The 14,323-nt window shown below is 47.2% G+C and overlaps 1 protein-coding gene across 2 annotated transcripts in view; it reads right to left on the bottom strand.

The window, feature by feature from the left end:
- ZDHHC5 (zDHHC palmitoyltransferase 5) overlaps positions 1-11,478 on the bottom strand; it is a 43,308-nt gene extending 31,830 nt beyond the window's left edge. The window contains exons 1-2 of one of the 2 annotated variants that reach the window (XM_075928614.2): positions 11,200-11,478; positions 2,156-2,242 (exon numbers count right to left, since the gene is read on the bottom strand). The gene's annotated coding sequence lies outside the window, so the exon portion shown is untranslated. The remainder of the gene's footprint in view (positions 1-2,155; positions 2,243-11,199) is intronic. The other variant, XM_075928613.2, reaches the window with a different exon arrangement.
- Between the last annotated feature and the right edge of the window lie 2,845 nt (positions 11,479-14,323).

Genomic DNA, 14,323 nt, shown 5'->3' with positions numbered 1-14,323 from the left:
TTTCACAGCTACTATGAAGAACTTCATGGGAAGAAGCATACTGTCAATTTCACACTGCTGTTTCTAAGGGAAATTCTAAGCAGCAACAGAGATAGGCACTCAGTTTCCCCACAAGTGAGGAGAACCTAAAACAAAGGGATAGAGAAAGCTTTACAAAGATGATCACTGTTCTGCATTGCTACAGAATGTGTAGAGACATTAGCTCTAGTATGAGCTAACCTACAATCATCTTAATGGCGTGTTAACTCTGAAGTTTATTTAGGACAGCAATGCCAACACTGTAAACTATGGCGCTAATTGCCTTAGCGGAAGCATTCAGTTAATGTACTTACTAGGGATGTAAGTGACTAGTAGTCTACTATCCGATAAGCAAAAGCTTATCAGATAGTCGACTAGTCCCTTGACTAGTTGCTCCCTCCCTCTCCCCAGATGCCTCCATCACAGGCAGCAAGGGGTGGGAGCAGGAGCCAGTGCTGGGGGAGCCAGCTTAAAAGCAGGTTCCTCCTAGCACCATTTCTGCAGGGGGCGGGGGAGGCAGAAGGGTAGTGGGGACCAGGCACGAGCCGGGAATCAGATGATTCCTAGCTCACAACCAGTCCCAGACACTGCACCTCTGCTTTTTAAATATATTAGAGCCTACTGGCTCTTAATACATTTAAAAGTCAGAAGCACAGCGGGTGGGCGTGGGGAGGAGGGAACCCAGTGCAAGTTGGGACTCAGCTTTCCCAGCTTGCACAGGGATCCCCCCCCTCGCTGCGCTTCAGCCCTGAACAGTTAGCTCCCGGCCCCAGGAGTTAACCCTGCTGCAGCTCCCCTGCTTACCGACAGAAAATCCATCAACTACTCAATTAGTTGATTAAACTAAACTGAACGTCCCTAGTGCTTACCTACTGTAACAGGACAACCAACACTAAAATAAGGTTGCAAATTTTGAAGATGCATATAAATAAGTGTTCTATCATACTTTGGGGGCTGATTTTGTTTTTAAAGTCTTCAGCATAGGCCTATCCCCCTTTCCACAGCAGAGTAATCACTGTTCTGCTTTTCCCACTCATCTCCAGCTGCTCTTACCTCCTCATCTAATTCAATCACTTAGCAATGCATCTTCCCTTCCAATCAGTCTCCACTGCCTCCCTCTTCTAGACTCATTGACAGCTCCACTATCAGTTTCACCAGCTCACCACCTCAGCAATATCTTCATCTCTTCCCACCACACCCGGGTAGGTACACTCTATATCAGTGGTCTCCAACCTTTTTAAGCACGAGATCACTTTTTGAATTTAAGTGCAAGCCAAGATCTACCTCAAACCCAAATATCCTTGCCCCACCTCCTTTGTGCTCCTTGCCCCACCTCCCTTTGAGGCCTCGCCACTGCTCACTCCCTCCCCCATCCTCACTCACTTTCACCAGGGTGGGAAAGGGGGTTGGGGTGCAGGTTCTGGTCTTAGGCTAAGGGATTTAGAGTGTGAGGGGCTCTGATCTGAGTTCGGGGCAGGCAGTTGGGATGCAGGAGGGGCTTCTAGGTGCAGGCTCTGAGAGGGTGTTTAGATGCATGGGGGCTCAGGGCTAGGGCAGGGGCTTGAGGTATAGCAGGCAGTTCATGACTTGGGTAAGGGTTCAGGATGTGGACTCCAGTTGAGCACTGCTTACCTCAGTTGGCTCCTGGGTGATGGTGTAGTGGGGATAAGGCAGGTTCACCCCTGCCTTGGCCCTGCACCACTCCCAAAAGCAACCAACAAACTTCCTCCATACCTAATCCTGTTGTGCCCCATCTCTGCTCTGCAGAGATAGGGTACAAGGTGGGAGAAGGCAGCACATTGACAGGACCCTCCTCTCCCTTCCCTGCCCAGCACAGGAAGCTCCTGGGAGAACAGCTCCAAGGCAAATGGCCAGAGATGTGCAGCAGTGGGAGGAGGCGCAGCTGAAGTGCTGGCACTTGATAGTCTCTTGGCCAAACCAGTCAGGATCACTTGTCAGAGGCTCTGAGATCTACCAGTAGATCCCGATCGACTGGTTGGTGATCACTGCTCTATATTCTGTTTCTTTCTCTCTGGTATCTCCAGAATCTGCCCTTTCCTCATTAACCCCAATGCCCACACCTTTTGCCATGTCTCATTCATCTCGCATCTCCATTTCTGGGATCTTTTTCTCTTACCTCTCATCTCTCTCTTTTTAGGCTACTCCAAACACTTCCACTTTTCATTCTCTTCTCCACCTCAAAATTCGAGCTCCCTCTTCTCATCTGCAAGACATGATCTCACCTATTCCAATTTCGTCCTCTTCTCACACCCACTTACTCCTTATAGCTCCACCTAAAGTTCTCCTTCCACCTTGGGATTAGGATGTTAAAATGTGGTTAACTGACTAGTTGACAGGCACTTCCGCATTCCTCCTTTGAAATGTACAAGAGCCCCCACTATACATTTCAAAGGAGGAATGTGGAACTCCGGGCTGCATGAGGGTGCCTGCTTTGAAATGTACAAGAGTCCCCAGTGGGGGCTCTTGTGCATTTCAAAGCCACGAAGCCCAGGATCAGCAGAAGAAGCATTTCAAAGAGGCAGCCATGGAGCCCAGGGTCAGCTGGGGAGTCCCCAGCTGGCCCTGGGCTCTACAGCTGCCCCTTTGAAAAACACAGAGGTGGCATTTTAAAGGGGCAGCCACCACACAGCTGATCCACGGATCAGCTGTGCAGTGGCTGCCCCTTTGAAATGCCACCTTGGGATTTCAAAGCCCCTGTGCAGCACTGCCACTTTGAAGTACCCCTTCCCCCCCTTTGCTGCCTCTCAGAGACAGTATAGGGGAGAGGGGGAGGAATCGACTCGTCAACAGACTAGCCGAAAAGCAAATACTTATCAGATAGTCAACTAGTCTTTAATATCCCTACTTGGGATCTTCCACTCTGCTTCCTCCACATACCTTAACAGGTTCATTCTTCTGGTCTGCCAGGAGCCCTATCTATCCTTAAAATCCATTCATCTGAAAAATCTTTCCTGCTGTGCTTTTCTCCTCACAAGTGTCTCCACCTCTTGTCTGAACTGCTACCCTGTATCTCACTCAGACTATCACAGCTACAAGGCAAGGAACACACGATTTACTCTATTCTTTGTAAAGAATGCACATTCACCATGCGAAAGAAAACATTTGTAATGATTTCACAACATTTCCCTACTTATTTCCATCGCCACAGCTAATCACTGCAGTTTCTATTTAAGCCCCTGGAACACAACAGTACAGGCATTACAAGTTTCTCAATGGTTCACCTTTGCCATGGAGAGATCAGCTTAATGGGGAGAAGAGGGGAGTTCTCCGTGCCCAATTCCATAATTTGCATTTTGCCAAATACAGAAGTGGTCTGCATTGTGTGGTCATCTCTCTCAGTGCAAATTAGACAAACCCCAACATAGATCACCAAGCAATAACTTAGATAATTAATAAGCTCTCTGGGATAGCACAAAAAGATGGTCCCTGTATTTGTACAGCACCTAGAACAATGGGGTCCCAGTCCATGATAAGGGCTCTGAGCGCTACGGTAGCACAAATAAAATAAGGCAGGAGCTTATTGTAATTACTATCGCAATAACACACCCCAAACAGTCTACAGATGAAAGGCCTTGTACCCTATTATGGACCCTCTCAATTTTTCAGTCTGCCCTTGGTTAAGTTAGTATAAATCTACAACTTACTGAAATAAATTAAACCCCAATAATGTGCTCTTTCCACCATACTGTGCCTTTGTAACTTGTGAAATGCCTGTTAAATTTCTTCCTATCTCTTCCACTTCTGAACAGAGATGCACTGGTCAGAGCAGGAGCTCAGCCCCCTCCTTTCCACTGGAATGTGAATTGATAATTTCATTGAAATAGAGAAGACAGTCACATAATTGATCCTTTCCCATTTTTAAATTCATCATCACAACCTAAAAATGGCTGGGACAGGAAATTTACATAGTGTTTTTAAACATGTCAATCCATTGGCACACACCACACAGCCAATCTAGCCCAGAACTCACAAGGAGCTCATCACTTCCCTCTCTAAAACAACCTCTGGTTTCCAGCTAGGAGAAATGCTGCTGGGACCTGAAAGGCATTCCAGATGGCACCTCTCTGCAGGGAAGGTCACCCATGAAACGTAAAACCCTTTATTTTCAATTTTACCCAAAAAAAATACCCAGGTTTTACAAAAGCAATTTGTTTTTACCAAAATTCACCCACAATGTGGGCCACTCAAGTACATGAAATTACTGTTAAGAAAATCCAGTACATTAGTTGTAGGCTGTTGTTAATAAATTAGTCTAAGTACTAATACAAGGCTGTTTGTTATTGTAAAACAAAGTAGAAGATATGCAAACACACACGGGTGCATGTGTGTACTTACTGTTAATGGGCAATTCCTAAAATACACCACAGCATTAAACTGCTTTTACTTTTAATACTCTTTACTTTTCTCTGTTTATTGCTTCTTTCTGTCCTTGCATCCCCTAACACTAATGTTGATATTACCCCAAAAAAGTGAAGTTTGTTTTTTTTCCATGGATCTTCAGACATTTGAAAATCTTTATAATAAAAGCTGAGAAACTCTGAACAAAAAAAAAAAAAAAAAAACTGAAAATGAAGGGCCTCGACATAGGGATGTACTCAACTACTGGCTCATTCCCCCTCCCCCCCCCCGGGATCTGAGTGGGGTTAGGGGAGGCGGAGCTGCTGCTCAGTCCTTGCTTGTGCCAGCCGTGCTGCAGCTCTGTGCTTTAAATGTAGTAAGAGCCTGGTGGCTCTTACTATATTTAAAAATGCAGAGCCGTAGCAGTCTGCAATTGCCACGAGCCAGGACTGCTAAGTCCCAGTTCACGCCAGTTCCGAGAGCAATCCCCATTGAAGCTCTGCAAAACGCCTCCTCTTACTGACTAATTGTGTAGTTGATACAAATTGTATCAACTACACCAGTGTTTCTCAAATGGTGTTCCATAGAATGCAACTGTAGGACTATATAGCTCAAAATCAGTGAAGAAATGCAAATATTAAGAATCCCATAGTAACATTAACCTGGTTACACTGTTCATATGAAATATTTTATTTGTACTGAGGTAGCCTCCAGACTAGGGATGTGAAAGGTTAATCAGTAAATATCATCCTAACAGGTGATATTTTCCCTGTTCACCAGTGAGGACTGGTGCAGCTCTTTGCATGCCACAGGCAGGGGTCTGCTTGAGTCCTGGGGGGGGGGGGGGGGGGGCACCCGTGGACAGGAGCTGCTTGGGTTGTCTGGAGCAGCCCTGTCCACCGTGGGCTCAGGTGTGCTGAAGTCAGGAGTTATTTCAGACTACGAGAGCAGCCCCTACCTGCAGCATACGGAGCCCTACCTGGGATAAGGCTGGCCGAGAGAGGCCCTGCCTGCAGCAACAGGGAGGAAGAGTGCTCCAGCTCAGTCCAGCTGAAGCATCCCCCACCCATCTTCCCTTTAATTGGCTAACTGGTTAAACATCATTTCCAGACAGTCCAATGAGGAATCTGGGGTCTATTGTGCTAGATAACCAGAGTCCCTATATTAAAAAAGCCTATTTAATCAATTTTCTTCTCCTGGTTTTTTTTAAATCATATTCTCTTTTAAAAGAAGAGAAACAAAATATTAGGACATTGGCTGTTGGTGCTGCTTGGAGAAGCGGGGGAGAGGGAAGCTTTATCTTTTGCATTGCCTTGCTTACAGTTCCTACAATGAGACCTAAAATTTGCATTCATGGTAGTTATTTCATGTTTATATCTTTTTCTTTTAAAGATAAGAAAAAGCAGCAAGAGTCTTACTCCAGAGGTAAGCAGGCACCAGTTTATACCTTTACGCTGGCCAAGCTGCTATTACTGCTAGTAAAGACATACAGCTCTGCTTTCTATCCATAGATTTCAAAGTGCTTTATATAGGAAAGCAAGTATTATCCCCACTTTACAGAGGAGTCAGATGAAGTGCCTTGCTTAAAGCATCACAGGGACTCCAGTCACAGTCAGAAATAAAACCCTTATGTTCTGCCTCAGCCCTAACTACACAAGCAAACTGCCCATCCTCTCAAAACATAAGACCTCTCAAAAACAGACCTTGTCTAGCCTAGGAATCAAAGTTGGGATGTTACATCTTCTAAAACTTTAATTAGATCTAGCTACCTATCACCACCTACCTGTATATCCTAGGCCAGTGTTTCTCAACCAGTGATATGAGTACCCTTAGGGGTGATACGTCAACGCAACTAAAATTTGGAGAAAACTGAATTTTTTTAAAAGTTTTACAGCACTATTATTTTTGTACTTTTTACACCCAAAAATTTCATTGCCCACCAGGCTATGATTAAGTTGTTTAAACAAACATATTGCAATAGAAGAAAAAAAATGTGTCTGAAAACTGTAGGTACTAGGGATATTTATAATTTTTTTTTTTGGAAAGGGGGTACTTTATAAAAAAAGGTTGAGAAACACTGTCCTAGGCTAGACCTAGTTGCATTATTAGTCTAGAAAAAATCATTTTGGGCCAAGATCAAGCATGGAAAACGTCAGGCTAAAATGAGATTGTTTACTGACATTTACATGTGAGTGAAAGCAGAAAGTTCTAGATGAAACCATTTACTACAATGACTATTTAAAAAGCCTGTAATAAATACAAAAGAGGCCTTTCCAACCTAAATCCACAGGGGGAGTGATAGGGTGAAGTTTAATTTATTAAAGTTTTATTTTGAGGTCTTCTAAGCAGGTATCAGAATACCCCAAAACAGACAACAATTTGGGGGGGGGGGGGGGGAGAGAGAGAAAGTAAATAAATAAAATTAAAACTGTGGGAGAGATTATACTATGAAAAGCTTCACAACTCCTCATGGGTAACACTCATTCCAAACTCACACCAATAAAACCTTTATCTTGCATAAAAACAGCCAAACTGAGTCAGACCAATGGTTCATCTGCCTATTATATTATCTTCCAACAATGCCAGATGCTTCAGAAGGAATAAAGAACATGGCACTTGTTAACGGAGCAATTCCCTAACATCCAGTTCCAACATCTGTAGAGCCCTGAGAACAGGCATGTAGACCAAATAACTACAGTCCTGTGAGGATACAAAGTTTGTATTTGTATCTGGCAAAATGAGCCACTGATATCTGTGCTGAGGATGCTGACACCCGTGAATATCTACATGTTTACATAGTGATAGAAATGTAGCCCTGTTAGTCTGGGGTAGCTGAAGCAAAATGCAGGACAATGTAGCACTCATTTTGATCTGAGGAAGTGGGTCTGGCCCACGAAAGCTCATCATCTAATAAACCATCTTGTTAGTCTTTAAAGTGCTACATTGTCCTACATGTTTACAGGGACCTAAGAACCTGGCAGTCAGAGGCTTAACCACCCTGGTTGTTAACCATTGACTGACCTCTCTTCTATGATCTTATGTAATTTTTTAAACCTTGTTATAGTTTTGGTCTTCATGGTATCCCCCATCAATGAGTTCCACAAGTTGACAGTGCGTTGTGTGACGTTCTTCCTTTTGTTTGTTTTTAATACGCTACTCATTAATTCATTGGGTGACCCATAACATTCTTGTGTTATGTGAAGGGATAAACATTTCCCTACTTGCTTCCTCCACACCATTCATGATTTTATAGATCTCTTTCATGCCCCCTTCCTGCCCTGCCAGTCATCTGCTTTTCAATTGACTGGTCCCAGTCTATCTAGGTCTGCAGCATGGGTGTACTATTAATTTATACAGTGGGCATTATATTTGTCTTATTATCTATTCCTTTCCTATTGGTTCCTAACTTTGTTAACATGCAGCAGCAGTCAAAAAGGCTAAGTGGATGTTTTCAGAGAATTATCCATAACTCCAAGATCTCTTTCTTGTGTCTTAACAGCTAATTTAAACTCCATCATTTCATATGTATGATTGGAATGTTTCCCAAAATGCATTACTTTGCATTTATCAACACTGAATTTCACCTGCCATTCTGTCGCGCTGTCACAACCATAAACACTGAGACTATAAATTTAGACATATATAGAGAGGCAATCTGGATTTAGACAGGGCAGTAATATTCAACGCATGGGTGTAATTTGGATTTATGCAGGGAAGGGGTGACATTGAGAACAGGGCATAATTTAGAATTAGAAGCACAGGGAGCAATATTCAAAGTGAGGCATTATGTGTAAAATCTAAATTGTATCCTTGAGGAGTAACTTCTCAGTTTTTTGTAAATGCCACCAAACAGCAGCATGAAACCAATCTGCCTGCCAGTTAGTTCACAGCCCCATTTAATGATATCCATAGTGCATGCTGGAAAATGTGCGCGATTGGGGGATTGTGCAGAATGGATCAAAGTGCGGCATAAGATAGAGACATCCTGAACACAATGTGGGAATGCTATGTTCAATCACAATGGGATATTAACAACTGAGGTGCACTGATTATTATCTTTGACAAAATAAACACTTTACTGTATAGCAATACCCCACAGGCTCTTGCAAAACCTGCCTGAGCCATCTGAGATTCAAGCTATACTGGATAAGTAACTTTAAAAAAGAATCCCCTCTCCTGCTATCCTAGCTTTACACAAAAAGGGGTCATTAGCCTGAATGTATTAGAATGAAGTGAATTGTAGGGTCCTTTGAGGGCTATAACTGGAAGCTATAGTGGGGTAAAGAAATCTGAAAGTGGATACAGCTGACAGTTACTCTGGCAGATGAGTGATAATTTTCCTTTGTCTATGAGCATATAATACAGGGCAGCTGTATCTGAGAAGTCTATTTTAGACACTTATCTGGTCTCCATCACCATAATAGCTGAGTGGCTCATAAAATCTGTGAGGTAGGGAAGTGCTATTATCCCCATTTTACTTATGAAAATTGAAGCAAAGAGAGGCTCAATGACTTGCCCAGGTCACACAGAGTATCTGTGATGGAGCTGGGAACTGAAACCTTAGTCTCCAAATCCTAGGCTAGCACCTTTCTTTTCATGCAAAAGGCAGGGGGCACCAAGAAAGGGAAAACAGGTTTCATGCAGCTGTGATACTGTAATCTAGTGCAGGGAAAAGCTTAATTCAGGGAAAAGGAGATTCTAAGAGCAGGGAAAAGGAGATTCTAAGAGCAGAAAACAGGACTCGCATGAGAGAAGATGTAATCCAGGAGAGAGAAGAGATGAAGAGGGCTTGTACATCAAGGGAACACTGCATATAACCAGGGATGGAGGCAACAGGAGACAAGCTGGGAATTTAACAGGTTGTGCTGGCTAGAGAATAAAGATGTAAAACCAGGGAAATTAATAAATAAGGGATCAGACTCAACAGGCAAGAGTCCACACTAAAGGTAGACTGGGGAAGGGAGGGTTGCACATGAGCAACAGGGAATTAAACACAAGAGAGGGCTACAGGGTGGAGAGAAAGGTGGTCCCTTAACATAAATGAGTCTATGGAAGTGTCAGAGTGCCACAGCAGAAGGGAAAAATCAAACAGGGGATCAGCAAGAGTCATAGTGAGTGGGGTGATCACATTAGGGGACAGTCAGAAACAGGATGTTCTGAGTGGGGAAAGAATCTTTGTGGGACAAGGGTCACATAAGAGGGGATGGGAAAGGATATGGGGATTTCCAGATCACACAGAAATGAAGAGGTTTGATATGAGACCAGATGTCTGGGAGGCAGGTGAGCTGAGAGGAATCATTTGGTGGAGAGACCTGGGGAAATGGTGATGCTGAAGAGGGAGGAGTTATGTGGGCAGGGGTCTGTGGGTGTTGAAGGGATCTCTCTTGGGGCGGCAAGGGGGTGCTGAGCAAAGAGGTATCTGTGGATGCTAGGGGTGAGAGGAGGCTGATATAGAGCAGTGGTTCTCACACTTGTGTGTTGGTGACTCCTTTCACACAGCAAGCCTCCAAGTGTGACACTCCCCTTGTGAATTAAGAACATTAACTCCATTTTAAATGCTAGAAGTAAAGTAGGGTTAGGATAGGGGGTCTGACTACTCACAGCACCCCACCTAATGTCACAAAGTTAGACCCCCCCAGTTTGAGAACCCCTTCAGTATGGGGAGGATCAGTATTCAGGAAAAAAGTCTGGGTTGCTGAGAGGTGTCTCTCTGGAAACAGAGGAGCAATGAGGAGCAAGGATGCTGGAGGTGTTTATGGGGGAGTAGAAGTGTGGAGGCAGGGGTGTCTGGAAGTATGAGGTAACTTTGCAGGGAGAGGAACAGGAAGAAATAAGATGATGCTAAAGAGATGTCTGTATGGGCAGGGAAATTTAGAAGTGAGGCCATGTGGGGGAGGAAGTAATGTAGGGACACAGACACTGAAGGAAGTAGGGGTCTGTGGGGGAGGAGCAGTGCAGGGGTACTGAAAAAAGGAGTGGGGGGACTGTGGATACTCTACATATTATGGGTGGCAGCAGGGGCACTGAAGGAGGAAGGGGTCAGGGACTCTGAATACTGTGGAGGAGGAGCTGCACAGGGACAAGGATGCTGAAGGCATAATGGGTCTGTGGGGACAGTGGGGGGGGGGGGGGCTAAATAGAAGAAACCTGTAGGGGGAGAGGCAGTGTGGGTGTGCTGGAGGAAAGGATCTCTGGGGCAATGACAAACAGAGACCTGTGGGGGAAGGATACTATGGGTGCTAACAAGGAGACTGGGGGGGGGGGAGGGGAGGCAGTGAGAAGTAGGGGGGTTGCTGATGAAACCCATGGGGGGGTGGGACAATGTGGGGAGGGGGAGGGGGAGGGGAGATTAATAAGACCTGTAGGGGGAGCAAGGGGAGGATGTTGATGAGACCTGTGTGGGGACAGGGTGCACAGTAGAAGAGTGACCTGTGGGAGGGGGTGCACTGAGGAGGAGAGATGTGAGGGGAGGGACAGTGTGGGGGCACTAACGAGACCCGTGGGGGAGGGACAGTGTGGGGGCGGGGGGGCCCCGAGGGGCAGAGGCCCGTGGGGAGGGGAGGGGCGGTGTGGGGGCGGGGAGGCCCCGAGGAGCAGAGGCGGTGTGGGGGCGGGGGGCCCGAGGGCAGGGGCAGTGTGGGGGCGGGGGGAGGGGCGCGGGAGGATGGGGCCCGCGGGCCGATCCGTGGGGGCCGGGTCCGAGGCGGGCTAGGCCCGCAGGCGGGGCCCGGCCTCCCCCCGATTTATTTCCCCGGCTCCCCGCGGCAGGCGAGGCCCCGATCCCCCGCCCCGTGCAGCTGGGCCCGGCCCGCCCGCACTCACCGCTCGGCGCCGCGGCTCCCTCCGCCCGGCCCGGCTCCCCGTGTGAGAGGCGCGTCCAGGCAGCAGGGAGGAAGCGCGCTCCCGAGGCCCTGCGGGCTCGCGCTGCGCTCGCCGGTTAGTCCCAGGCCGCGCGCTCCGCCTTCTGCCCCCTCGGCCGGCGCCGCGTCGCGCGCCCGTGCGAACACTGCCCGCCGCTGATTGGCTGCGGCGTGAGGGAGGGCGGGAGCGAGAGAGAGACGAGCCGTTGCCCATGCCCAGAGAGACGGACACCCCCGTCCGCGCGTGCGCCGCAGAGCGCCGCAATCGAGGCGGGATAGGCGCAGGGGAGCGGCTCACTGCGCACGCGCCGAACAGCCCCGCTCCCAGAACCCACTCGGCTCCAGACGCCACATTCGAGCTCGGCCCAGCAGATTGATGACCCCGCCGCCCAATCAGAGCTCAACCCCGCCTAGCGTGGGAATCTACGCACGGCTCGTGGCGGATTCGGGTGATCGCGTCAATGGAACCCCCCCCCCCCGTCTCGTTCTGTTGATATTTGGGGGAGGTGCCTTATTGAAAACAATTTAAATAAGCAGCGGAGAGGGAATAACCCCCCCCCCAATGACTTCATGGTACCGTTCTCTGTGACGTCATAGTATACTCCACAAACTGCAGAACCCCCCACTTCGCGTGACTCCACCCCCCCATTCCATTGTCACGACGAGCCCACCACCTGACCCAGCCTTCAGTGGGTGTGAACCCCCATGGGCCAGTGACTCATGGCACAGCCCCTCCCCCCCGCCTCCACAGCCACCCAGCGCAGCATCTGGGGAGAGGGACCCTTGCCCCGTGTCCACAGCGTGGGTTATCGCCCTGCCCCGTGTGACCGAGTGGGGATTGGGTTTGCTCTGGTATGCTGTATGTGATTCCTGCTGTCCTGTACTGCTCTGTTGTAACCCCGTGTTTGCGCCTCAGTTTCTCCAGGCCTCGCACCCCCATCCACAGCCAGCTCTGACTCTCAGCTAGCAAGTAGAACAAAAGTTTCATTCCTTGATAGGGACACAGCATAGCACAAACTTGTTAACACAGGAACCAGAAGCAGATAGTCCAATCCAGCTTAGGCAGAGGGAGACCCAGGGCCAGCACCCTGGGCCCCCTCCCTGCATCCTCCACCAGCAGAGAACTCATATACGCCCCACCTCATCCCCCAGCCTGGAGGCGGCTCTGCCCCCTCCTTTGTTCAGGTTCCTGAGCAAGGTGTCAGCTGGTTGCTCTACCCACCCAGGCTCAGGTTATAGGACAGCCTGAGCTATTGTTGTGTACTGCTAAGATGGGACAGCCTGGGGTAGCCTCCCTTCAGTGACAGCCAATCCAACATTCCTATCCCCAGCCAGACACCAATGCAGTACCCAGGGAAACTGAGGCACACACAGGGTTACAACAGAACAGTACAATAGGAATCACTTTCAGCACAACAAAGTAAACAGAGTGAACACAATCCCCACTCCATTACATCCTGGCACCAGGGTTATATTGCAAGCAGGATGCCAAGCCACTCAGGTGTCCTGTAAGCAAAAATGAGGAAGGAAAAGCTTAAGCTATAAGCAGCTGATGTTTGTTAAGAGACAATGGCATGGCAAGACAACGCCAGCACACAGCAGAGATCAAAAGACTACCGTGGTTTAAAAAGGAATTTCTCCCTCCAAAGGGAGGAAAAGCAGACTAAGATGCAGGGCCCCATTGGATGAGCACTTTAATGAGTGTGGTCACAACAGCAGCACTGAGAGAGTTCTAAGTAAATTCCCTCCATGAAGAGATTACCTTACAGCCCTGGAAGCCTGTGCACACAGTTGCTTCTCAGCACTGTAACTTGCTGTGCTGGGGGTGGGAAAGGGAGGAAATTACATCTAGGGTTGCCAGGTGTCCGGTTTTGAACTGGACAGTCAAGTATTTGAGCTTTCTGTTCAGGAAACAAATTGAGAAAATATAAATGTCCGGTATTTTCTAAATAAGATATAATATTGATTGTGATGTAATGTTAAGTGTTTCCAGTATTTTTGTTGAAACCATCTGGCAACCCTAAATGTACATCCCTGACGAGAAAGTTAAAGGAGCTTCAGGAGGTAGCCGAGTTAGTCTGTTATAGAAAAAACAACAAATGGTCTGGTAGCACTTTATAGACTAACAAAACATGTAGATGGTATCATGAGCTTTTGTGCGCACAGTCCACTTCTTCAGATGACCGGAGTTATGAGAACTCAAACACCTAGATCTATATCATGACAGAGGAGGATAGCAATGGTTCCACTTACAACAGCCTGAATAAGTAATCACGAGGGCTTCAATTTTAAATTATATCATAATAGCACCTAGAAAACCCAAGTAAGACCAGGGCCTCCCAATGCTGGGTACTACACAAACACGAAGTAAGAGATAGTCTTTGCTCCAAAATAGCCACCTTTAAATGGATAAAAGACAAAGGGAGGATTATTATCCTCTTTTTACAGAGCGTTAATGTGGCCTAGAGATGTGACATTACTTGCCTCAGGTCACACAGGTAATCTGCAGCAAAGCCAGGAATTGAACCTGATATGAGGCTCCGCACAGATAAGGCCAGCTCCTGCTCAAAAACTGCAGTTCTACCACCTAAGCTGGAAAAACTCAGTCATAAAAGGGGAAAGAACAAGGAAAACAGCTGATTGACATTTCATCATGCAGAGGTATAGCACTGGTTTCTCTTTGCAGCAGCATACATACCTCAACCATGAATCCTTCTTGCAACAGCTGCATGGCATGACTGGCTTTATTTCTCCCCTCCCCCACACTCTCAAAGCCCAAAGCACAGCCAGGAAGTTACACAAGGTCTGCACATCTCTGGTAAGTGGGAAGTGCTTCTGCCTAAGCAACAGGTCCTGACGTGCGACTTATGAAGTTTTTGATCCTTAGAACAGGTGAAAACGTGAATTACCTCAGATTACAGTGAACTAATTACACTGGGGAATTTGGATATGGCCCTTCTGCCCAATTCACCATCTTTTATAATCGAATCATATAGCCAGCACTATTGCCTTGTGATCCAAGAAGTCACTAGAAGGGGTTAATCAACAGTGCCCTCTCCTGGCTAGAGGGGTTAGGACAACTCATA

The sequence above is a fragment of the Pelodiscus sinensis genome, chromosome 5, assembly GCF_052426305.1.
Source record: "Pelodiscus sinensis isolate ZL-2025 chromosome 5, ASM5242630v1, whole genome shotgun sequence".
NCBI classification, from domain to species: Eukaryota; Metazoa; Chordata; order Testudines; family Trionychidae; genus Pelodiscus; species Pelodiscus sinensis.
Note: the sequence above shows the minus strand (reverse complement) of the source record. Positions and strands in the feature narration are given on the sequence as shown.